At 37.2% G+C, this 27,109-nt stretch overlaps 1 protein-coding gene across 1 annotated transcript in view; it reads left to right on the forward strand.

Annotated features, from left to right (window-relative positions):
* Nucleotides 1-27,109, forward strand: part of CAMK4 (calcium/calmodulin dependent protein kinase IV) — a 310,888-nt gene that overhangs the window by 62,431 nt on the left and 221,348 nt on the right. The window lies entirely within an intron of this gene.

The following is a 27,109-nucleotide window of genomic DNA, read 5'->3' on the forward strand; positions in this document are numbered from 1 at the left end:
TGCCAGGGTCAGACTCAAAGAATGAAAACTTTCAGCAATGATTTGAAAGATGGCCAAATGATTTTTAAAGTTTAGTGTTCACTGAACTGTAAGAAGTAAGGCAATCAGGAGGGAATAAATAAAAAAATGAAATTCAGAGATGAAAGTATAGCCTCATGTAATGCACACATCCTATTTTTAAAGTTTGTATCTAACTGCTGCATTCAGAGGCTTTTGTAAGTAATTTTGTGCATATATTCCATAAGCATCTTTCTATGTTGGCATTTTACCAAGGAACTGTTTTAAAAAACTGGATTATGGTAATTCACAGGTCTTTTTTTTTCTATAAAATTCAAGGTCTCAATATACTCTAGTAACTATTCCCTATTTGAATCACAATTGAGTACACTTTAGAACTATAACAGTAAATATATCAGAATGAGTTCAGAAAAAAATTTAAAGTGGTTAAATGTCGAGGAGGAAGGGAGCATTAGAAATTGTCAACTTTCTCGAGAGGATAAAGGAGCAGTGGGTGACCTAAGTGATGCAGTCACAACCTTGGGAGTCTCTCAGAACGTGTTAATCAAGCAGATCATTACAGCAGGAGATGTAATTTGTCCACACTCTCATCCTGTAACTGTGATTATTTTAACTGCAACTGCAGATTGTTTTAAAGGACCTGTGAACACCTGTTCTTACACACTCATATATATATATAAATGAGAAAAATGATTAATTATGGAATATTTTTGTTCAGACATTTCCTTCATTAAAATATTTAATGAAGAAAAAAAGAAACAATATTTAATGAAGGTATCAATGATCTAAAAAAGTAACATTTTCTTTTTTTGAAAAAATTTTCTATTTAGTAAGGTCATAGGTGTTTATCGCAGGTTATTTTGATGATGTCCTAGTTAATCTTTACTTTTAAACCAGGAAAACTTTAGAAATAGAAAGAGTTGACCTTAAAGTGTATCCCAGAATGGAACCACCTGCCCTAATCATGAACTCCTGGAAGTCAGAAACCAGCTTTATTTAACCTTTGTGTGTGTGGCATCTACTAGAAAAGGAACTGGGTTAGGGACACCCTGTATTCATTTCTATCATAGCGGTTATTTCCTATGTTATAATTGCCTGTCTGCTTGCCTGTTCCATTCCAGTATTCCCAATAACTACTAGAAAATCAGCCTCTTTAAGTGATATATTAAAATCTTCTATATCTTTTCAATTTTGTAGTTATAACAGTTATCACTATTTGTTTCTAGTTACCGTGTTGTTTAATGCATAGAAGGATATATAGCTATTACATCATCTTGGCTGAGTAGTGATTGTATTTTTAAATTGTACCTTGTATATATTTCACTCTCTTTGTATTTACATTTGCCTAGTAATTATTTCTCTCTTTACTGACATTTTTTAAAAGATTTTATTTATTTTTAGAGAGAGAGTGCATGAACAGGAGGGGCAGAGGGAGAGAGAGAATCTCAAGCAGACTGCACAGAGCCTGGGAGGGGGGGGTTCCAACTCGCAACCTTGAGATCATGACCTGAGTGGAAACCAAGAGTCAGATGCATAACCTATTGATCCACCCAGGCACCTATTACTATACTAAAGCTCCTCCAGAGGTACTGAAGCTTCTCAGAGGCCAGAATCTCACCAGGAATCCCAGGACTCAGATCCTTGCTTGAGGCTTTTCCAGTCCTCAGACTCTCTTGGCCAAGGTAGGGAAACATCCTGTACCCTGTCACTCCTTCAGAACCCAGGTAGGGCATAAGGCTTTACATACACCCTTACAAACCCTCCCTCCCTAATAGCCATCCTTTAGAGGAAGCTATTGTTGGAAGCTGGAGCAGTTTTAACAGGCTGGAGTCAGGGACATGCATCAGTATTATACCATTATACCTCTCTGAATGTAACCTGCTTGAGGGTGGTGACTGTTTGCATTGATGATTGCATTCTCAATATCCCGAACATTATAGGGAGCATAGTAGTAGCTCAATAATACTTAACTAAATGAAATTATAAGAGGCCTTAACCATCTGAAAACCATCCCCCTAAAGTAGCAGATTAGACCTAGAACTTCATCCCCAAACTCTAATTCCCAAACCGATCCTTTTCTCAGTCTTTGGAAAGCCATCTCTGACATGGCTATCCTTTTAGAAGAGGTAAGGGGAATCCTTTCTTCATTTTTTTGGTTATGAGTTTGCAACAATTAAAAAAAAGTTAAGGCTTCAATTTCTTATGGAGCAAGTGAATAACTAAACACTGACCATGGAAGAACTCTAGAAAACTCGTGTGTGTGTGTGTGTGTGTGTGTGTGTGTGTGTGTGTGTGTGTATCTATTTGTGTGTCTGTGATGATTAGGATGAAAAGAAGAGAAAGATCGAGCTGATGAAAAGTTGATATGGCAACCCAGCTCCACAAAGAAGGAAATGTTGCTTAGCAACTAGAAGTTTCAGGAAGAAAAATTCTAAATTCGAGTGGGGGGAAAGTGTGGAAGGTAGGTAAATATATATCTAAAATGAAGGCTTTTGAGATGATTGTTGTGGTGAATAATTTGCTTTGAGAAATATGCTGCTGCTTTTCCTCTGCATGCATTGAAAATTTGTCCCTGTCTCAAAGCATAACTAATAAATGGCCAAAATGAATGGAGTGACCAGACTGGGGTCAGCTTGTTCAATACAAACAGATAGGGCCAGGGACCAAAAAGAAAAATCGTTGGCTACTTCACTGCTCTGATTGTTTTATCCTTTTAATTACCCCACCAATGCATTAATATATTCTCATGGTAAAAAATTTTTAAAATTCAGAAGTATTAAGAGCAAACCCTGAAATGACCCCTCTAGTATGCTTCTCCTACTTTCCTTTCCCAGTTGGTAACGTTGTCAGGAGTCTGACAGGCATCCTTCTGTCCTTGCCTATGCATTTATGTATGTGTGTATATTTGCTTTCTAATTTTTAACACAAAGGGAATCATCCTACTATTTGAACTTGTATGTATACATGTATGTTACATATACATATATGTGTGTGTATGTCATTCTTTTTATGTGCCATACACAACTTTCCTATTGAAGGGCATTTCATTGTTTCCAGTTTTACACTAATACAGACAATAAAGTTATGGATAGCCTTGAATATATCATTGGACACTTGAGAATGTATTTTTTGAAAATGTATTTCTAGAAACAGAATTGCTAGCCTAAAGGGATTTAAGATTTAAAATATATATTTCCTAATTGCCTTCCCAAATGTCTTTAGACTTTTCTCTACCGTGTATGAATGTGTCAGTTTCCCTATATCTTTCCCACACTTGACAGTTTATGATAAGTGACACCCTCCCCACCCCCGCCACACACACACCATGATTGCCAGCAAGACTGACTATCCTTTATGTTTACTGGCCATTTTGTTCTCTTTTTGAGAATCGCCATCTGGCATCCTTTACTCATTTTAGTGTTGAGTTGTTTGCCTTTTACTAAATTATTTATAACCATCTTTATGCATTCTGGTTATTAATACCTTGTCTGCTAAATGTGTTACAGTAATTTATTTCCACCACGTGTATTTTATCTTTTTTATGTCCCCCCGCCTCTGGCCAGTTATACCTAGTTTTAAAGTTTTTTGAGAGAAATCTGTCACGTATACTTGATGGTTTCTGGGTTGGGGTTCTCAGTTGAGAGGACATTTGCTACCCCAACACTTTAAAAGTATTCTGTATTTTCCTCTAGTACATATATATTTTTGCTTAATGTTTAGTGCTTTAAACCATCAGGAATTTGTTTTAGTAAATAATATGAGGAATAAATAGTATATTGCTTTACTTTTTTCATATGATAGCTACATTCCTACAAATTAGTAAATACACAATCTTTTCCCACTGATTAAAAGCCCAACCTAATCATAAATTAAAGTCTTACATATATGTGAGTCTGTTTATGTACCCTATTCAATTTTATTGACATATTTCCCTATTCCCAAACTCTCCTGTTTTAATTAGAATAGGCCTCATCACATGTATTCATATCTGTTTAGAAGTCCTGCTCCTTAATAGTCTTTCAGATGTTTTTTGCTCTGCTGGGGCATCTTCTCTTTCATATGAAAGAGGAGATTAGATAGATAAATAGATATACATATAGTCTTTTGAATTTTATTTTCCAGGTATTTTATATTTTTTAGTGAGATCTGGTTTTTCACTGGATATTGCTTATAAAAAGAAATATGCTAGCTTTATCTCTGTTTCTCTCATTGATAGTTATTTCTTTCTCCTATGCCTTCATTACACTCGGCATTGCTGTAATAGCTATCCTTTTCTTGTATCTTTAGTTAGAATGCTTCTCACATTTTGCCATAAACTATGTTATTTTCTATAGATTTCGTATAAGCACCTTTTATTAATTGGGGATATTTACTTTTAGCTTCTGCTTGCTAATTTTTTGAATCATTAAAGAACATTGGATATAATCAAAAGGATTTTTTCCTTAGTCTGCTAATACTGATCTATACATTTACTTTCTAATATTTAACCAGGTGTTCGGGGAAACCCTTGTTAGATTCTTCCTTAATAAGCATACATTTCAAGATGTTTCCTCTCCCATTTCTACCAAATAACAGAGAGAAATGACCCTTTAACCACTGTGAATATGGTAATGGAGTAAGAACTGGTTAGGCTTACTGCCAATCACAGCTGCACCAGAAGAGGTTAGACAGAGATCTATTTCACATAAAGTGGGGTGGAAAGGGGTCAGTATTAGTTCAGATACATGAAAAAAAGAAACTGAATCTCATAGGCAAAAGATTGAAACAAGTGTGACAATATCTGAATTTTGTATAATATGGTATTAGTTATAGAATAAGTGGTCAGTGGAGTAATATTCTATTTTCTGAATCTCTTAATGTACTGAAATTTCCTCTTTATTTATAACACACACACATATACTCAGGGAAGTAACTTTTCTCTGCTTTTTGCGAATATCTAAGACAGAGATAACTTCTACTTGATTATGATGTATTCTTTAATTTTCTGCTGGGTTTAGAATGTTAGTATTTCCCTCAGGATTATGATGATATCCATGCTCATGAAAAGAGGTTGGATTATATTTCTCTTTTTTTGTATACTTTTGTCCTTTGTTGATAGTAGAGTATTGCTATTCTCATAAAATGATTTACCAACATTTTCATATTTTTTTTCTGCTATGGAACAGTTTATTTATAATGTAGAAAATATCTGCTATTTGAAGTTTGATAGTTTCTTCTATTACCTGGGCCTGAAGTCCTTCAAAGAGTAGATTTTATGGCCTTGTTCATTTCTTCACTACTAATACTTTTATTCCTATTTTTATACTTCTTGAATTAATTGTAATAATATATACTTTTCTATGAATTGATACATTTCACCTAGTTTTCTAAATTTGTGGTGTAAGGATAGCCATAATATTTTGTTATAATTCTTACCCTGTTTAATGTAATTTTATGTTCCTGTCCCACTGATAATGTTGGTTGCCAGTCTTTTCTAATCTTCTTTTCAATATAATTGCCAGATGTTCAATTTGATGGGATTTTCCAAGAATAAACTTTTGATTTCACTCATTGTACTTAATGTTTTCATATTATTTAGGCAATTTGTACTTTTGTATTTATCAATTCCTTTCTTTAACTGCTTTCTTTTTTAATTTTTTATTGTTATGTTAATCACCATACATTACATCATTTGTTCTTGATGTAGTGTTCCATGATTCATTGTTTGTGCATAACACCCAGTGCTCCACGCAGAACGTGCCCTCCTTAATACCCATCACCAGGCTAACCCATCCCCCCACCCTCCTCCCCTTTAGAACTCTCAGTTTGTTTTCCTGAGTCCATCGTCTCTCATGGTATGTCTCCCCCTCCGACTTAGTCCCCTTCATTCCTCCCCTCCTGCTATCTTCTTCTTTTTCTTTTTTCTTAACATATGTTGCATTATTTGTTTCAGAAGTACAGATCTGTGATTCAACAGTCTTGCACAATTCACAGCGCTCACGATAGCACATACCCTCCCCAATGTCTATCACCCAGCCACCCCATCCCTCCCACCCCCCACCACTCCAGCAACCCTCAGTTTGTTTCCGAGATTAAGAATTCCTCATATCAGTGAGGTCATATGATACATGTCTTTCTCTGATTGACTTATTTCACTCAGCATAACACCCTCCAGTTCCATCCACGTCATTGCAAATGGCAAGATCTCATTCCTTTTGATGGCTGCATAATATTCCATTGTGTATATATACCACCTCTTCTTTATCCATTCATCTGTCGATGGACATCTTGGCTCTTTCCACAGTTTGGCTATTGTGGACATTGCTGCTATAAACATTAGGGTGCACGTATCCCTTCGGATCCCTACATTTGTATCTTTGTGGTAAATACCCAGTAGTGCAATTGCTGGATTGTATGGTAGCTCTATTTTCAACTGTCTGAGGAACCTCCACACTGTTTTCCAGAGTGGTTACACCAACTTGCATTCCCACCAACAGTGTAGGAGGGTTCCCCTTTCTCCGCATCCCCACCAACATCTGTCATTTCCTGACTTGTTAATTTTAGCCATTCTGACTGGTGTGAGGTGGTATCTCATTGAGGTTTTGATTTGGATTTCCCTGATGCCGAGCGATGTTGAGCACTTTTTCAAGTGTCTGTTGGCCATTTGGATGTCTTCTTTGGAAAAATGTCTGTTCATGTCTTCTGCCCATTTCTTGATTGGATTATTTGTTCTTTGGGTGTTGAGTTTGATAAGTTCTTTATAGATTTTGGATACTAGCCATTTATCTGATATGTCATTTGCAAATATGTTTTCCCATTCTGTCGGTTGTCTTTTGGTTTTGTGGACTGTTTCTTTTGCTGTGCAAAAGCTTTTTATCCTGATGAAACCCCAATAGTTCATTTTTGCCCTTGCTTCCCTTGGCTTTGGCGATGTTTGTAGGAGGAAGTTGTTGCGGCTGAGGTCGAAGAGGTTGCTCCCTGTGTTCTCCTTTAGGATTTTGATGGACTCCTGTCTCACGTTTAGGTCTTTCAACCATTTGGAGTCCATTTTTGTGTGTGGTGTAAGGAAATGGTCCAGTTTCATTCTTCTGAATGTGGCTGTCCAATTTTCCCAACACCATTTGTTGAAGAGACGGTCTTTTTTCCATTGGACATTCTTTGCTGCTTTGTCAAAGATGAGTTGACCATAGAGTTGAGGGTCCATTTCTGGGCTCTCGATTCTGTTCCATTGATCTATGTGTCTGTTTTTGTGCCAGTACCATACTGTCTTGATGATGACAGCTTTGTAATAGAGCTGGAAGTCCGGAATTGTGATGCCGCCAGCTTTGCTTTGCTTTTTCAACATTCCTCTGGCTATTCGGGGTCTCTTCTGGTTCCATACAAATTTTAGGATTATTTGTTCCATTTCTGTGAAAAAAGTGGATGGTATTTTGATGGGGATGGCATTGAATGTGTAGATTGCTCTAGGTAGCATTGACATCTTCACAATGTTTGTTCTTCCAATCCATGAGCATGGAACGTTTTTCCATTTCTTTGTGTCTTCTTCAATTTCTTTCATGAGTGTTTTATAGTTTTCTGAGTACAGATCCTTTGCCTCTTTGGTTAAATGTATTCCTAGGTATCTTATGGTTTTGGGTGCAATTGTAAATGGGATCGACTCCTTGATTTGTCTCTCTTCTGTCTTGTTGTTGGTGTATAGGAATGCCACTGATTTCTGTGCATTGATTTTATATCCTGCTACTTGACTGAATTCCTGTATGAGTTCTAGCAGTTTTGGGGTGGAGTCTTTTGGGTTTTCCACATACACTATCATATCATCTGCAAAGAGTGAGAGTTTGACTTCCTCTTTGCCGATGTGGATGCCTTTGATTTCTTTTTGTTGTCTGATTGCTGTGGCTAGGACTTCTAATACTATGTTGAATAGCAGTGGTGATAGTGGACATCCCAGCCGCGTTCCTGACCTTAGGGGGAAAGCTCTCAGCTTTTCTCCATTGAGAATGATATTGGCTGTAGGTTTTTCATAGATGGCTTTTATGATATTGAGGTATGTACCCTCTATCCCTATACTCTGAATAATTTTGATCAAGAAAGGATGCTGTACTTTGTCAAATGCTTTTTCTGCATCTATTGAGAGGATCATATGATTCTTGTTCTTTCTTTTGTTAATGTATTGTATCACGTTAATTGATTTGCGGATGTTGAACCAGCCTTGCAGCCCACGGATAAATCCCACTTGGTCATGGTGAATAATCCTTTTAATGTACCGTTGGACCCTATTGGCTAGTATTTTGGTGAGAATTTTTGCATCCATGTTCATCAAGGATATTGGTCTGTAGTTCTCCTTTTTGATGGGGTCTTTGTCTGGTTTTGGGATCAAGGTAATGGTGGCCTCATAAAATGAGTTTGGAAGTTTTCATTCCATTTCTATTTTTTGGAACAGTTTCAGGAGAATAGGTATTAATTCTTCTTTAAATGTCTGATAGAATTGCCCTAGGAAGCCATCTGGCCCTGGGCTTTGGTTTGCTGGGAGAGTTTTGATGACTGCTTCAATTTCCTTAGTGGTTATAGGTCTGTTCAGGTTTTCTCTTTCTTCCTGGTTCAATTTTGGTAGTTGATACATCTCTAGGAATGCATCCATTTCTTCCAGGTTATCTAAGTTGCTGGCATAGAGTTGCTCATACTATGTTCTTATAATTGTTTGTATTTCTTTGGTGTTGGTTGTGATCTCTCCTCTTTCATTCATAATTTTGTTGATTTGGGTCATTTCTCTTTTCTTTTTGATAAGTCTGTCCAGGGGTTTATCAATCTTGTTAATTCTTTCAAAGAACCAGCTCCCAGTTTCGTTGATCTGTTCTACTGTTCTTTTGGTTTCTAGTTCATTGATTTCTGCTCTGATCTTCATTATTTCTCTTCTCCTGCTGGGTTTAGGCTTTATTTGCTGTTCTTTCTCCAGCTCCTTTAGGTGTAGGGTTAGGTTGTGTATTTGAGACCTTTCTTGTTTCTTGAGAAAGGCTTGTATTGCTATATACTTTCCTCTCAGGACTGCCTTTGCTGTATCCCAAAGATTTTGAACAGTTGTGTTTTCATTTTCATTGGTTTCCATGAATTTTTTTAATTCTTCTTTAATTTCCTGGTTGACCCATTCATTCCTTAGTAGGATGCTCTTTAGCCTCCATGTGTCTGAGTCCTTTCCAACTTTCCTCTTGTGATTGAGTTCTAGTTTCAAAGCATTGTGGTCTGAAAATATGGAGGGAATAATCCCAATCTTTTGGTACCAGTTGCGACCTGATTTGTGACCTAGGATGTGATCAATTCTGGAGAATGTTGCATGGGCACTAGAGAAGAATGTGTATTCCGTTGCTTTGGGATGGAATGTTCTGATTATGTCTGTGAAGTTCATTGGTCCGGTGTGTCATTTAAAGTCTTTATTTCCTTGTTGATCTTTTGCTTAGATGATCTGTCCATTTCAGTCAGGGGGATGTTAAAGTCCCCCACTATTATTGTATTGCTGTCAATGTGTTTCTTCACTTTTGTTATTAATTGCCTTATATAATTGGCTGGTCCCATGTTAGGGGCATAGATATTTACAATTGTTAGGTCTTCTTGTTGGATAAACCCTTTAAGTAGGATATACTGTCCTTCCTCATCTCTTATTACAGTCTTTGTTTTTAAAATCTAATTTGTCTGATATAAGGATTGCCACCCCAGCTTTCTTTTGGTGTCCATTAGCATGGTCGATGGTTTTCCACCCCCTCACTTTCAATGTGGGGGTGTCTTTGGGTCTAAAATGAGTCTCTTGCAGACAGCATATTGATGGGTCTTGTTTTTTAATCCAATCTGATAGCCTGTATCTTTTGATTGGGGCATTTAGCCCATTTACATTCAGGGTCACTATTGAAAGGTATGAATTTAGTGCCATTGTATTGCCTGTAAGGTGACTGTGACTGTATATTGTCTGTGTTCCTTTCTGATCTATGCTGCTTTTAGTCTCTCTCTTTGCTTAGAGGACCCCTTTCAAAATTTCTTGGAGGGCTGGTTTCGTGTTTGCAAATTCCTTTAGTTTTTGTTTGTCCTGGAAGCTTTTTATCTCTCCTTCAATTTTCAATGACAGCCTAGCTGGATATAGTATTCTTGGCTGCATATTTTTCTCGTTTAGTGCTCTGAAGATATCATGCCAGTCCTTTCTGGCCTGCCAGGTCTCTGTGGATAGGTCTGTTGCCAATCTAATGTTTCTACCATTGTAGGTTACATATCTCTTGTCCCAAGCTGCTTTCAGGATTTTCTCTTTGTCTCTGAGACTCGTAAGTTTTACTATTAGATGTCGGGGTGTTGACCTATTTTTATTGATTTTGAGAGGGGTTCTCTGTGCCTCCTGGATTTTGATGCCTGTTTCCTTCCCCACATTAGGGAAGCTCTCTGCTATAATTTGCTCCAATATACCTTCTGCCCCTTTGTCTCTTTCTTCTTCTTCTGGGATCCCAATTATTCTAATGTTGTTTCATCGTAACATATCGCTTATCTCTCGAATTCTGCCCTCGTGATCCTGTAGTTGTTTATCTCTCTTTTTCTCAGCCTCTTTATTTTCCATCATTTGGTCTTCTATATCGCTGATTCTCTCTTCTGCCTCATTTATCCTAGCAGTTAGTGCCCCCATTTTTTATTGCACCTCATTAATAGCCTTTTTGATTTCGACTTGGTTAGATTTTAGTTCTTTTATTTCTCTAGCAAGGGTGTGTCTAATAACTTCCACTCTTTTTTCAAGCCCAGCTAGTATCTTTAAAGTCATGATTCTGAACTCTAGGTCCGACATCATACTAACGTCCCTATTGAGTAGGTCCCTAGCTCATGATACTATCTCTTGTTCTTTTTTGCTGAGGTGATTTTTTTCATCTTGTCATTTTGTCTAAAGGAGAATAGATGAATGAGAGAACAAAATGCTAACAGGTTAACAATGTCCCCAGCAAATATACTCTATACAAATCAGAAAAGACCTGAAACCAGGGAAAAAGAAGGGGAAAGAAAGAAAAAAGAAAGAGAAAAGAAAGAAAGAGAAACAAAAACAAAAAGATTAAAAACAAAAACAGAACAATACAAAAAAACCCGAATATGATCAAATATGATCAGGCTAGTGCATAGATCAGTGCCACAGACTAGATTTTGGGCGTTTTTTGGTCTGTTAGAAAAAAGTGCCTCCTAAAATTTTAAAAGAAGAAAGACTTATATATGTACAAAATAAGGGTTGATAGAATGAAGGGGTGGAAGATGACTGTAAAGATGAAAATTATAAAAGATTTTATAAAAGGAATTGATACAATAAGAAGTTGTTTGAAAAAAGAAAAAAGAAGATTTAAAAAGAAAAGGGAGAGAATGTGATCAGGCAGGAGACTAGAACAAAGCCATACACTAGTGATTTAGGGTATATATTTTGATCTGTTAGAAGAAACTGTATCTCAAAATTTTAAAGAGAGAACAACTTATATATATATATGCCAAAAATAAGGGTAACTTTTATGAAGGGATAAAATATGACTAAAAATGAAAAATGAAAAATAAAAAATGTTTTTTTAAAAAAAGGGATTGATAAGATGTTGGTTGAAAAAGGGAAAAAGAGAAATTAAAAAAACAGTTAAAAAATTAACTTTGAAAAACTAATGAATCATGGTAAAAAAGCCATGAATTCTATGTGCAGTATTCCCCTAGCGCTGGAGTTCTCCTGTTCTCCTTGATCGGTAAACTTGGTCTTGGCTTGGTGGCTGTTCGTGTTGATCTTCTGGGGGAGGGGCCTGTTGCCGTGGTTCCCAAATGTCTTTGCCGGAGGCGGAATTGCCCCGCCCTTGTCGGTCCCGGCTAAGCAAGCTGCTTGGGTTCGCTCTCAGGAGCTTGTGTTCCCTGCAAGCTTTCCGTACGGTTTTGGAGGACGACAGTGAAAATGGCGGCCTCCCAATCTGTGCCCCAGAGGAGGCAAGAACTTGGGGCTCCACTCCTCAGTGCACCCCCAGAGAAAAGCTGTCAGTCACTCCCGTCTCCCCGGTCTCCGGCCGCACTCCGTGCTCACTGGGCTTGTGACCGAGCATTTCTATCTCTGGCACCCGACCCCGTGTGGAGTCTCCAAACCCAGCAGATCCCTGCGGTGCGCTCCCGTGCCGCTCCTCCTGGGGGAGGAAGGGGAGTCTCCCCAGATCTGCTGCTTGTTGGGTCCCTGCTGGAGGAGCAGTGGCCCAAGTGGGCCGCGGATCACAGTTTATGGCAACCCCGAGCTGAGAGCCCGCGCCTCGGCTGTCTCTGCAGCCAGCTTCCCCGCTCCGATACCTGGGAGCTCTGCCGCACTCAGGCACCCTGGTCTTTCTGTGACCCCGAGGGTCCTGAGACCACACTGTCCCTTGAGGGTTCCACCTCCCGCTTAGCCACTGGAGCGACGTCCCTCAGCGGAGCCGACTTCTAAAAATTCCGATTTTGTGCTCCACAGCTCTATCACTTGCCAGTAGCGGCCAACGGAGGCCCCCTCCCCCACCATCTATCCTCCCGAATATCGCCTCGGATTCACTTCTCCGCACGTCCTACCTTCCAGTAAGTGGTCACTTCTCTGTTCAGAGAGTTGTTGCTACTCTCCTCTTCAATCTCCTGTTGAGTTCGTAGGTGTTCAGAATGGTTTGGATCCCTATTCAGCGGAATTCCTGAGACCAGACGAAATCCAGGTCCCCTACTCCTCCGCCATCTTGCTCCGCCCCCCCCCTTTCTTTAACTTCTTTTTGGTCTATTTTGTCAGTTTTTTCCGGTTTCTTAAGTTACATGTGTGACAGGATAAGTAAGTCAGATATTGGTTGTCTCATTTTGTCTGAAACCCAAAGGCCAAAAGCAAAATAATAGGGGACAAGAAGCCCTATATTTCTAAATGAAGGGATAGTTCATCTATGTACAGTTGACAAAATACTAGCTGAAAAGCAGTTTTGTGATCCTTGGCCCTAAATCCAACCTGAGGGGATGAAAGGATTGAGGTTGGAGAGCCAGGGAAAAGAAGATACTGTGAGGAATTGTTGCCACTTGGCAATATTGTCCAGCCACACTTCCCTCAATATTTAATGTGTGGGGTGAATGGGTGGCAGTGATGTTACTCCTGACCTCTGGACAAGTTAGAGGGACTTTAAGAGACCTTCTTGTGGAATTTTATATCCCTGCTTCCCTTTTGCCGCTGGTGTTTGATTTTGGTCTGCCTTATAGAAAATGAAAAGCAGAAAGTATGTGTCTACAACTATCTTCCTGGGGAGGAGCAAAGAGAGGTGCCTGCTTCCACAATGGCTGAAGAGAGGCATGTGTTTTCCTAGACAGATGTGAGTCATACAAATGGGAATGATTTGGATGAATGGACTGAAAAGAAGCTGGAGGAAACCTTAGATACTGAATCTGATGGCAAAATCTTAAGTGGTCCGGCCAGAAACAGAGCTCTACCCACATCAACAGAGCTACAATTAGATGTTCCTGGTGAAGAAATCTACAAAACCCACAGAAATACCCCGTGAGGCCTGCGGTTAAAATTTAGCAAGCCCAGAGAGCACTCTCATATCACAACACCCCTCCTCTATCAAGTCGGACCTTTATTCCCCATTACCTCCTTATCCCATCTCTGACCCTGCCCAAATCCAACCCTGGAGAGTCCTAATATCACAGCTAAAAGTGTGGGTTTGAGTGAGGAGGAGCTGAGAAAGCAAGGACAGAAGTTCCCATACACACCCTACCCTCTTCTGCAGAATTTCAGTCTGAACTGAACCTGAGCTGGGGAGGAGAAAAGTGAAGCATTAACTAAAATTCCAGTGTAGACTATTTCACTAAAATGGACAGTTTAATTATTTAAATGAAATTGTAATAGTTATTATAAGTGAATGGAAGTTTTGTTTGTTTGTTTTTTTACTGTTTAAAATTAACCAGGGAAGCTATGACCTTTTCTCAATATTTTATCTGAGAGGGGAAAAATAAGACTATAGAATGGATTTAAGAGGATAGTGAAAAAATAAATTTGTATTATGATTTGCATCCTATCAATTTCTGCTAGTTCAAAATACCAGTTACATAATCTTAACTCATTTATTTTTCTTTTCTTTTTTTTAAGATTTTTATTTATTTATTTGACAGAGAGAGAGAGAGACACCGTGAGAGAGGGAACAGAAGCAGGGGGAGTGGGAGAGGCAGAAGCAGGCTTCCCGCGTAGCGGGGAGCCCAATGCAGGGCTTGATACCAGGACCCTGGGATTATGACCCAAGCCGAAGGCAGACGCTTAACGACTGAGCCAGGTGCCCCTAATCTTAACTCATTTATTTTTCAATCTTTGTTGTTTACTGATACTTGCATTTAAAGTTATGAATATTTCTGTGAGCACTGTTTTGACTACATTACACAATTATAATTAGTGCTTTCATTTTTAGTCATTATAAAGGATTTAAATTATAATTGTAATTTCAATTTTATTTTTATCTGAAGGGTGTTTAAAAATTTACAAGTGCATGAGTCTTTCTGCTATTTTTTTTAGTTTCTTATTTTACTGCAATTTGAAAAGAAAACTTATCCTGTATGATTCGTCTTTTTGAATAATGATAATTTTCTTTGTGGCTCAACATACAGATTTCCACCTGGGGCTTAAATCCAGTATCAAAAGGAGCAGTTCCCATGCTCATAAATTCTTCCCTTATGCAATTTTATGTTCTGATTTCCTTGATTCAGAAACCTCAGGATCCAAATTTGTGCCACTCCATGTTGACTATGTCCTACAGCTCCTTCAGACTGTAGTCCCTTTCCTGGTATAGTAGCCTCAGCAATTCCCTGATATGTTGTGTTATGTTGTGACTTGACCCTAGTTGTTGGTCTGGAGACCAGGAGGGATGGTGAGAGGATAGGTACTGGGTGGGATGCTTACTATCTTACAAGACGGTGGCCTTTGTATCATTTCCAAGCAAGGGAGGTGTAACAGCCTTTATTAGGGAGAGGTGGGTAGGCCACTTTTATGGGCCAAATGGTCCAGGGAAATCTGAGGTTTCTGGTTTCTCCAGTGCATCAACCAAGATGGTTCCATACCAAGACTCAGAGTCCCACTTGTTTTGATAAAGGGCCTGACCTTGGTATAGCAGACTTTCCAGGATTGAGAATTATCTTTCTCTGCAGCTAGCTATCTTTATAATTAAGTCCTGTACCTGATTCACAACTCTTTCTGTTGTCTTGTTGCAGGATGTGAGGTTCTCTTCGAAAGCTGCCACGGAGATCCTCTAATCTTTCCCATTTTGCCTTAAATTGGTGATTAATCATTGGTGGCTTTTTATTTTCTTTCTCCAGTGCTTGGTGCACTCAACAAAATCTGTGTGATTCCATTGTCCTTATAATTATGACTTTCCTCAAACCCATTGAAGATTTGAGACATTGCACCCTTCAGTGCTTTTCCTTCTACTATGAACCCATCTCAGTTCACCACTAATGAAATTTTAACAGTTATACTATGCAGTAGGTAGTCTCCTAAGATGACCCCAGTTTCATGGCATCCTACATGTATATGTCACACATCCTATTTCCTCTACCCTTGAGTCTGGCTTACGCTTGTGATTGCTCTGATCAATAAAATATGGAATGAGTGATGCTTTTCGCCTAGGCTTTAATTGACCTAGCAGTTTCCACATCCTCTCTTTTGGAACACTTGTTCTTGGGATGTTCCCTCTTGGAACCCAGCTGCCATGCTGTGAAAAGCCCACTTGTAGGGATTTTGATCGCCAGTCCCAGGTGATCTCACAGTTGAACCATGTGAATGAGCTCAATTAAGCTCCTTGATGACTGCAACCCCAGTTGACCTCACTGAAGCTGGAGACTGCCCAAGTGAGCCCACAGAATCATGAGAAATAATGAAATAGTTATTTTCAGCCACTAAGCTTTGGAATTATTTGTTATGCAACAATATGTAATCAGAATATGTTGCCACAGTATGCCAGGAACTACTGTACTCCATTCACTACTAATAATGGAATCTTCATTGTTAAGCAGCTGGTGAGTGATTTGGCTACCAAAATTCCATCTTTAAAGTCTGCTTCCTTGGACCATTTAGCACCAACTGTCTGAAATCTCGTCCCCTTAGAAACATTTGTTGAGGTATAGAAGACAGATAAGCATGCACAAAATGTATTGGGGAGCAATCAGGAATAATGCCTATGAAGGAATAAGTAAAGTACTGAGCAAAAGGAGAAGTTGAACTGTGATGAATTTGTCCCAGAGGTTTCAACCAATCCTGCAGGGAGCTCTAAAGATGGGACCTTCAGAGGTGTCTTAAGTTGAGGTAAAAAGTATGGGATGAGTAAGTAGATGCAAGCTGCTTCCAGAGAAGGAGCTAAATTTGAGTGAGGCATCCTTGACAGTGCACCACAGCATCCACTAGACTGCCATTTTAAATATTTTATAATGCTGTTCTGTTTCTTTTCATTCCTCTGTCTTTTCTCTATCAAACTTTCTTCCCCTGACTTTGTGGTTTGAAAACTATAAAGACTTTCTATTCTTTTCATTTTTATCCTTATATTTTTGAACATATATTAACCTTATAACTTGATATCAATGTCCATTAACCTTCTAACTTGCTATCAATGTCTGATTAATCAGAATATCTCTTCTTTGCTTGGAAAGGATGGGATTTGTAGTCTACTTTTATATTTTCTTCTCTTAACCTTTCTTTTGTGCTGCTTATGTATTATATAAACCCACATTATTTGTACTAATAACTTTTAAAACTTAGTTTTTTGTTCATTTAGCATTCTTGTATTCTGTGTCACTGTCTTGTACATATAAAATGTTCTATTGCAGTTCATCCTCTTGTGATTATTTCTGAGAGGATGAATGGGTGATAAATCTTCTGAGTCCCTAAATATTTGGAAATGTCTGTTATTTTGCTTCACTTGAAATGCTAGTTAACTTGGGCATAGCATATAGATTCAAAATCAGTCTTTCTTTCTTTTTTTCTTTTCTTTTCTTTTCTTTTCTTTTCTTTTCTTTTCTTTCAGAGGGGGAGAGATTGTGAGAGGTGGAAGTGGGGGAGAATCTTAAGCAGGCTCCATGCCCAGCATGGAGCCCAATACAGAGCCTGAGGTGGGACTCGATCTCACAACATTGAGGTTATGACCTGAGCTCAGATCAAGAGTCAGATGCTTAACCAACAAGCCACCCAGGTGCCCCTGAAATCAGTTTTTCTTTGAACTTTGAAGTGATTGCTTCATTGTCTTCGAGCATCCACTGTTACTGAAGAAAACTGTGATGAAATTCTGACTATTATTTCTTTGTAGGTAACTAGGTTATTCTTCCCCAAAATTTCAGTGTTTATAGCACCAAGATATATCTATCTCCATGAGGATCATTTTACCTTCACTTTTTCTTCTAGAATTTCAAATAAATGGAATGATACAGTACATACTCTTTGGAATCTAACTTATTTCATTCAGCTTAATGTTTTTGAGACTCACTCATGTTTCTGTGTGTGTTAAGAGTTTATTATTTTTATTGCTGAATAGTAAAGTTTAAATTTTTCTTTTCTAGCTATTTCTTGCTAATATACAGAAATACAATTTTAAACTGAATTTTGCATGACTTTGTATTTATTGACAATAAACTCTTCAATTCTAATATAGATTCTTTTGGATTTTCAACATAAGCAATCCTATCATCTATAAATAATAACAAATCTTTCTTTTCAGTACTTATTTCTTTTAGTTTTTTTTTTTTTTAATCTTGCCATCTTGCATTGGTTAAGACCTACTGTCCAATACTAAATAAAAGTAGAAGTGGTGGTGGAGAGTATGTTTTCGTCATTTTGATTTCAGAGGGAAATTCTTTACATTTTACCTTTCAGTCTGATTTTTGCTGCAGATTCAATGCCTAGTTTGTTAAGTGTCTTTTTGGCTTTTGTAATTAGTGGACTTTTATCATTTTTTTTGCATCTATTGAGATGACCATATGCTTTTTCTTCCTCTGTCTGCTAATGTGGGTGAAATATATAGTTGATTTTAGAATATTAAACTAGCCTTGAGTTCCTGGAATAAACCAGACTAGGTCATGATATAGTGTAATTTATGTATATTGCTTAGTTTGTAAAAATTCAGTGCATGAGCAATACTGGCCTGAAAATGTTTTCCTTGTAAACCAACTGATCCTCATTTCAAAAAGTAAGTAAAGAATTATTTCTGGGGCGCTGGGTGGCTCAGTTGGTTAAGCGTCTGCCTTCAGCTGGGGTCATGATCTCAGGGTCCTGGGATCGAGCCCCGCATCGGGCTCCCTGCTTGGTGGGGAATGTGCTCCTCTCCCTCTGCCCGTCTCCACCCCCCCCCCCCCACCGCTTATGTGCACTCCCTCTCTCTCTCAAATAAATAAAATCTTTTTTTTTTTTAAAAGAACTGGGCACCAGGGTGTCTCTGTTGGTTAGGTGACTGCCCTCAACTCAGGTCATGATCCCAGAGTCCTAGGATTGAGTCCTGCATCGGGCTCTCTGCTCAGCAGGGAGTCTGCTTCTCCCTCTGACCCTCCCCATCTCGTGCTCTCTCTCTCTCATTCTCTCTCTCAAATAAATAAATAAAATCTAAAAAATTATTCTTTTTTTTTAATTTTCTGGAATCATTTGTGTAAGGTTGTGTAAGAGTTTTCTTCTTAAAATGCAGAATTTACCAGTGAACTCATCTGGGTCTAAAGTTTGTGTGTGTGGTTTCATTAGAAATTCAGTTTCTTTAATACATATAGAGCTGGTCAGATTTTCATATTTCCATATCTTCTTATGACTCTTTAAATATGTACCAAATTTGTGGTAATTTCCCCTGCTTTAATCCCAATATTTGTTACTTGTGTCTCTTCTCTTTCTATTGATCATCTCACGAGAAGTTCATCAATTTCATTGGTCCTTTTAAAGAACTAAATTTGGGGTTTCTGAGTATTTCTATGATATATTTGTTTTCTACCTTATCAATTTCCCCTCCTATCATCTTTAGTTTATTTCCCTTTTTTGCATATAATCTCTTTTTCGTTGTTGTTTCTAATTTCTTGAGATGGATGCTAAGATCACTGTTTTTCAAAGCCAGAAAGTGTTAGGAAAGATGAACAAAGCAAGAGAAGCAAGATTATCTAGCTAAAGAAAAGAACTCTGCAATTATCTGGAAATCTGGGAAATTTAGATGATAATTCAGAAAATCCAAACTGTCCTCTGAGAAGTGGAAATTGAAAATAGAAATAAATAAGGCAGAGTACTAAGCTTTGTGACAATATATAGTTTTTAAAAACACCCCATCTTTATATCAGTTTCTTTAAAAAGTAAGCTGGATAAAAATATAATGAATACTGTAATTTCATTTATAAAAAACCCTAGAAAATGTGAACTTCTTCATAGCACCAAAAAGCAGATCAGTGGTTTCTTGGGTTGGGGGATGGCAAGGAGAGACAGAAGGGAGAGATTACAAAGGAGCACCAGGATTGGAGGTAATGGATATGTTCACTATTTTGATTGTGGTGATGGTTTGGCAGGTATATACATATGTCAAAGCATATAAAATTGTACATTTTAAATATTTACAGTTATTTTATGTCAATTATACTTCAATAAAACTGTTTAGAAGACATACCACTATAGGAATAACAGGAAAAAAGATGTCACTGCATTGTCATCTTTCTTGTCTGACAAGAAGTTTACTGTAATTCTTACCATTTTTTCCTCTGTATGCAATGTGTCTTTTTCCTGATTGCCTCCACATTTTCTCTTTGTCTTTGTTTTCAGCAGATTAAATATAATATGCATCGGTGGTATATTAGTATGTATATACACACATATATAATACAAATATTTATGTATGTATATAATATTTGATATTTCTGTAAGTTTCTTGGATTTGTAGTTTGATGTCTGTTACTAATTTTGGAAAATTCATAGCTATTACTGCTTCATACTTTTTTTTTCCTGTTCTCTCTTTCTTCTCCTTCTGGAATTCTATGTAGGCATACATTAGACTGTGTAAAATTGTCCCACAGGTCTTGGATGCTGTATTCTTTGTTTCAATTTGGATAATTTCTATTCACCTATCTATAAATTCACTATTTGTTTAACCAGTGATATATGTGTGTTGAAGATATTCTTCATTTATATTACTGTGGGGGTTTTTGTTTCTTGAAATTCTGTCTGATTTTTTCTCTTGGATCCCATTTCTTCACTGCAATTTCCCACTGACCTTAAAAGTTTTCACCTTTTCCATTAGAATTTTTAACATAATATTCACAGTTATTTTTATATCTTTGTTAGATAACTCTAACATGCCCGTCATATCTGAGTCTGGTTCAGTTTATAGTTTTGTTTCTTAACAGTATGTTTATTTCTTGATGCTTTGTTTGCCTCATAATTTTGTGTTGAAAGTTGTGCATCTTGTTTTGGACAGTGGAAACTGTGGTAAATAGATTTTATGTCTATAAATAGGTATGCCTTCCCTTCTACTAGGCATTTAGTGTGGGAGTTGGAGTTAATCTAGTGAGGATTTTGGTTGGATTTGCAGTTTGTTCATGCAATGCTTAGCCTCACTGCACAACATGTTTTATATTTCTCTACCAGTTATCTTTTCTTTAATGTGGGGGCTGGTTTTTGTCAGCATTTTTCTCTCTCTCTGCCCAACCCTTAGCTTTAAGTCTTCCAAATGCACTATGCCACAAAGAAGGTCTGTGCTCTTGAAGTATTCCACTGTGGCTTGTTAGCTTGGTGGTGGGGAGCAGAGGGGACATTCTCTGTTGTTCTGATTAAATTTTAGTCTTAGGCCCTGTGTCTCGGGGATGTGACCTTCTTAGAGCTCTAGGTTTTTCACCATTTGTAGTTCCGTGTTCAGGATGCATTCCTGCCTCTCCCTTCAGGGAGGAGGGATTTTTCTGTTCCCTTTCTTGTGGGTTTGTGCCAGTGCCTAAAGGTGACAATGTTTGTTGCCTCCTCTCTCCTGCAGGATAATGCTATTTTTTTTCCATAGGGAAGATAAGGGAGAAGGTCATGGCTGGTTTTCTACCCCTTACTAGTAGCTGCTGTGCTCTTCCTCTAGGTCTGCACCACGAGGCATGCTTTCTCAGGACTCTCACCCATTTTTTTTTTTAAAAGATTCTATTTATTTACTTGTCAGAGAGAGAGAGAGAGAGAGAGAGAGAGAGCATAAGCAGGGGGAACAGCAGGCAGAGGGAGAAGCAGGCTCCCTGCTGAGGAAGAAGCCCAATGCAGGCTCAATCCCAGGACCCCTAGGATCATGACCTGAGCCAAAGGCAGGCGCTTAGCTGACTGAGCCACCCAGGCGCCCCTCTCAACCATTTTTTTGTGTGCCCAGTAGAGTCAGTGGAGTAAAACCTGCAAGAAGGTGTGAGCTCCTCCTATATATATTATGCCCAGGGGTTTAGTTTCACATTCTGTTGTAAGCCCACATTCAACATCCCCAATTTGTTAACTCTTCATAAATAATTTTTACTGGTTTGTGGCTATGTTTGCCACAGGTAAGCAACTGCCATCTTTCCCGTGGACACCTGTCTGTCCTAAGATTTTAGATTACTTGTTTGTTCTGTGACCTCAGTTCTGTGAAGGGGTAAGAACATCTTGACCTTGCATTTTGGCTTTTTGTTGTAGTATAAGGATTGGAGCAATGCTCTTTGCAGTTCTCTACATCCTAAGCAGAAACCAGAAGTCTTTTAATTGTTTTTATTTAATCTTTGTATTGATTTCTAAGAGTTCTTTACGTATTCCAGATACATATTCTTTGTCAGATATTTGTATTAAGAATATTGACTCTCAGTATGTGTCTTGTGTTTGTATTTTCTTAATTTTGTCTCTTGATGTGCAGAAGTTTTAAAATTTGATAAATTCCATTTTTAATATTTTCTCTTATGTTTAAGAGCGCACAATGTCTTGTCTAAGATATTTTTATGTATTATAAGTTCCTGAAGATATTCTTCAGTATTTTCTTTTAGAAGTGCTACTGTAGTTTTAGCTTATATGCATAGGCTTATCCATCTTAAATTAATTTTGCCTCTGAGGAAAAGATTGAGCTTCATTTTTCCCTATGTATTTATCCAGTTGTTCTAGTACTATTTACTGAAAAGACTTTCCTTTACTCATTAAATTGCTTTGATACTTTTTACGAAAATTAATTGACCACATGTATATACGGAACTCCCTATTCAGTTCTGTTGACCTATTCTTTTTGTCTTTACACCAATACTGTACTGTTTTCATTTCTGTAAGATTCATTTCTGTAGCTTTATTGTAAGTTGTGAATTCAAAAGAGTGAGACCTCCAGCTTTGTTCTTTTTCAGAATTGTTTTTGTATTCCAGGTATTTTGTATTTCTTCACACATTTTAGAATAAACTTCAATTTCTACAGACAAAGACTACTAAAATTAGCCTATACACCAATTAGGGGATAATTGACATGTTAACAATATAGTGTCTTTCAGTAAATGAATATTGTATATCATTCCATTTATTTCTCTTAGCAATATTTGGTAGATTATGCCATAGAAGATTATTTTTGTGCTTTTTTATTCTATTCCATTTTCCAATTGTTTCCTGGTAGTATTTAAAAATACAATTGATAGTTTTATTTTGATCTTATACCCTGTGACCTTTTCAAATTCATTTAATAATTTTAGTAGTCTAAGTCAAATCCTAGGATTTTCTGTGTAAAACATCAAGTCATTTATAAATGGCAACAGTTTAACTTCTTCCTTTTCAGTATTTATGGACTTTTGATTGGGCTACGTTAAAGAATTGGCTACATAGTTACTATAAATTTTAATTGGCTTTATTAGATACAGTTTGCATACAATAAAATACATCAGTTGTTAAAGTATAATTAAAGAGTTTTGACAAATCACATAATAAAATCATAAGCACCATCAAAATCATGATATAAAACTTTCTATCACTCCAAATCCTCTCAAACACATTTTTGGTCAATTGTCTACCCTGTCTTGGCCTCTGAGAACCACTGATCTGCATTCTGTCACTTAATTTTGTCTTTTCCTCAACATTATATAGAAGGATTTATATATAGTATTTTGTATCATATTTTACTTCTACATATATTATAACCCACAAAATTCAATATTATAATTTTTGCTTTAAGCCATGAGTTTTCTTTTAAATAAAAGGGAGAATAAGAACTAGAGCTTTTTCTGTTTACATGTATATCCCATGTCTGCTATCTTCATTCCTTTCTGTGTATCTAAGTTTTCATTTTGTTTCTTTCCCTTCAGCCTAAAAATATTCCTTTAGGGCCACCTGGGTGGCTCAGTCGATTAAGTGTCCAACTTGATTTTGGCTCAGGGCATGATCTTGGGGTTGTGAGACTGAGCCCCCTATTGGGCTCTGTGCTAGGCATGGAGCCAGCTTAAGACTCTCTCTCTCCCTCTCCCTCTGCCCCTACCCCCTCAAAAAAAATTCCTTTAGTATGGAATTCTGGATCTATGGGTTTGTTTTTGTTTTGTTTTGTTTTTTGTAGTTAAGTATCTTCAAAGTTAAATAACTTTAGAGGTATCATTCCATTGTTTTTGGCTTACATTATTTTTGAGGAGGAGTCATCTGTCATTTGTATTATTACTTCCCTATAATATATAATATACTTACTTCTCTCTTTTTCCCCCATGCCCCCAGCAGGGGATGCTTTCAAAACTGTTTTCTTTTTTTTTTTTTTTTAATCTGTTGTTTTTAAGCATTTGACTTAGATGGGCCTATGTGTGATTTTATTTTTACTTATTCTGTTTGGGTTTCTGAAATTCTTGAATCTATAAGTTGATGTTGTTTACCAAAATTTGGGGAACTTTATGCCATTTTTTTCAAATAAATTTTCTGCCCCAGTCCTTTCTCTCTATCTCCTGGGAACCCAGTGATATGTAAGATATCTTGATATTGTTCTATAATTCACTGAGACTTGCCCCCCCCTTTTCCCAACTTTTTGCTTTCATTCTCTGCTGTTATTGCTATCTAGATTGGATAATTAATTTCTATAGCTATGGTATTATTAATTCTTTATTGCTGCAAATTAAATTACTCCAAAATTTAGTGACTTATAGCAGCAGTAATCATTTATCTCCTACGGTTTCTGTGAATTCAGAAAATCCTGAATTATCTGAAATTCTGAACTGTTGTGTGGCTCAGCTCAGGTCTCTTATGAAATTTTAGTCAGATGTTGGCTTGGGTTGTAGTCATTTGATGGTTTGATTGGGGCTGGGCAGTTTAATTCTATGGTGTCTGACTCACATGGCTAGTAAGTTGGTTCCTCTCCACATTACCATCTCCATGGAGCTGTTTGAGAATCCCATGGAAGTTGGCTTCCTTTTGGAATGAGCAATCCAAGAGATCAAGGCAAATTCTGTAATGGTTTTATGAATTCCACCCTTATTCCACCATGTTCTATTTATCACATAGGTCAACCCTGATTCAGTGTGGTAGGTGAACTCAGAAAGGCATGATTATCAGGAGATGATTAGGGGGGGACTCTCTTGGAGGTTAGATAGCATAGTCTATCTTCAGATTCACCCACTATTTCCTCTGTAATCTGCACTCTTCTGTAAGCAATTTGAGTGATTTTTTTTCGAATCTCAGATAGTTTACCCATTCAGCTTTTAAATTTCTAATTTTTTTCTTTTGAGTAGTTTCCATTTCTCTAATAGTATTACCCATCTGTACACTCATTGTGATTATCTTTTTAAAAAATTATTTGAACATATTTATAATAGCTGTTTTAAATCCTTTGTGAATACCAATCTATCTAAATCATCTTGATGTTGATTTCTATTTGTTGATATTTCTTTTGACTGTGGTTCAATTTTTTCTACCACTTCACATATCTAATATTTTTTTTAATTGTATACCAGATTGTCAATGATTCCTTGCAGAGATTCTGGATTCTGTTATCTTAAAGAGTTTTTTTTTTTTTTTTTTCTTTCTTGTAACACACAGTTAAACTTGGTGAAACTCATACTCCAAACCATGTCTCTCTCCTGAGGTAAGGAACAGCTGAAATTTTTTTCTCAGCTTTTCAACCTTCCAGTTAATGCTTTGTGCTTTCTGCTGAGTTCCTTGGAGTCCCACATATATGTGTAGTTCAAAGATTAGCCTAGTATTTGAGCACAATTTATATGTAGATTGTTGGATTCTTTCACCGTGCTCCCTCCTTTTTGGAACTCCTCAATTTCTAGCCTCTCTGCCAGCCCTGAATTCTGTTTTCTGACACCTCAAGCTACTAAGAGTTGTGTTGCCTGCAGAGCCCTCAGAGGAAAAGCTAAATAAATGTGCATCTAATTCAGAAACGTTCCTTTCTTTTGTGGGTTACATAATTTTCAGTTTTCTGATTTTGGTGGAACTTTTGTACATTTAAAGAACCCTTTTTATATTTAATCCAGAGATTATAATTGTTATATACAGGAGGTTTAGTCATACCAGCTACTCTGCCATACCAGAATGGAACCGTATCCATGCATGTTTGAGTGAGACAAAAAATAGGCAATTAGAAGCTTTGGATCTGGGGCACCTGGGTGGCTCAGTCGTTAAGCGTCTGCCTTTGGCTCAGGGCATGATCCCAGGGTCCTGGGATCGAGCCCTACATCGGGCTCCCTGATCAGCGGGAAGCCTTCTTCTCCCTCTCGTACTCCCCCTGCTGTGTTCCTTCTCTAGCTTTGTCTCTCTCTGTCAAATAAATAAATAAAATTCTTAAAAAAAAAAAAAAAAAAGAAGCTTTGGATCCCTTGGCCTGTTCAATGATAGGCTTCACTGTAAGGTGTTGAGAAAAATTAGATTTTTGTTGTCAGGAAGTATCCTAATTGTCAGTATCCATAGGTCCCTTTCTCCTTGAATTATTTAGTTTTCTTAGTGAGGAATCCTTTAATTTCTTGTATGGCTGGGGATATGATAGATATATGCCCATTTTTCAGCATTCTGGGAGCCTAATGGACCTGGAAATCTCATATTTTGTTGTAGAGTTTCATGAATCCCTCTATTTTCAATATGGTCTTAGCTGTACCTTGTGATAAAAACATTTCATTTTCTGTTTAACATTTTCAAAGATTAAATCTCCTCTCTTTTCCAAGGATTTGGGAAGTGTGTTTTTTGGCTGTGAATGGTGGAAGAAGAAATGTAGGGGCCTAAGAAATTTCTTATAAAAGTGTTCAACTGATGTTTTATTTTCTGTTCCAACTTTAGAAGGATCTGGTACTCAATTCCTGAGCATATCTGGAATTTTGTGGTAAGAATTAGATTTTTTTCTCTTTGGCTTCTCCCATTTTGAATCTAGGTTTCAGGTATATCCAGTCTTCTAAGTCAGTTACCATTTGTCCATCTGTTCTTAGATTCTGGAATTTAGTTGATATTATTTCTGTCTTTCTTTTTGTGGATATATGCCTTTGTTCTTTCCGATCATTTTAAATGATATTTCGTAAGGAGTGAAGATGAATCATATGGGTTCAATCCTGTTCCACTTGTCTTAAGATAATATTTATTTTCATCTTCTATTTTTAAATAAACATAAACTGATTTATTAAACCAAGTACCCTCTTTTGAAACATCAGTTAATAGCACTTTTACAAAAGTCAGTTTTGAAAAGCATAGGTATATCAAATGACTAAACCAGTGTTGAATGTAAATATCAGTTCTGCAATTTCTTCTATACCATGAAATGGTGTTTCTTTGGCTATTTTTCCTTAAAATAGCAAGAGTAAAAAGACTTATCATCTCTTTCAATGTAATATGCTTGCTTTGGACTTACGTTGTCAAAGAATTGCTCACAACAGACAAGTATATACATGCAGTGCTGCCACTTCAGAACTTGCCTCAAAGAAGTGTGAATAAAAATGGCCTAGCAACTACTCCAGCCCTTCCTCCACCAGTCAGTGCAAGCCAAAGGAAACTTATTTCATGAGAACTAGAATTTACTTTAGAGCTTTATTAGCTTGCTTTGAGTATGAACTTGATTTTCTAACATGAAGATTAGTGAATTCATTCTCTGAAAAGTAATGTTGTATAAGCATTTTCAGTCTTTCACCAAAGAATTCATTATTTCACTGAATTTGTATGAATCTACATATGCTTGCTATTTTTTAGGCCATTTGTAAATTG

Source organism: Zalophus californianus, chromosome 5 (assembly GCF_009762305.2).
Source record: "Zalophus californianus isolate mZalCal1 chromosome 5, mZalCal1.pri.v2, whole genome shotgun sequence".
NCBI lineage: Eukaryota > Metazoa > Chordata > Mammalia > Carnivora > Otariidae > Zalophus > Zalophus californianus.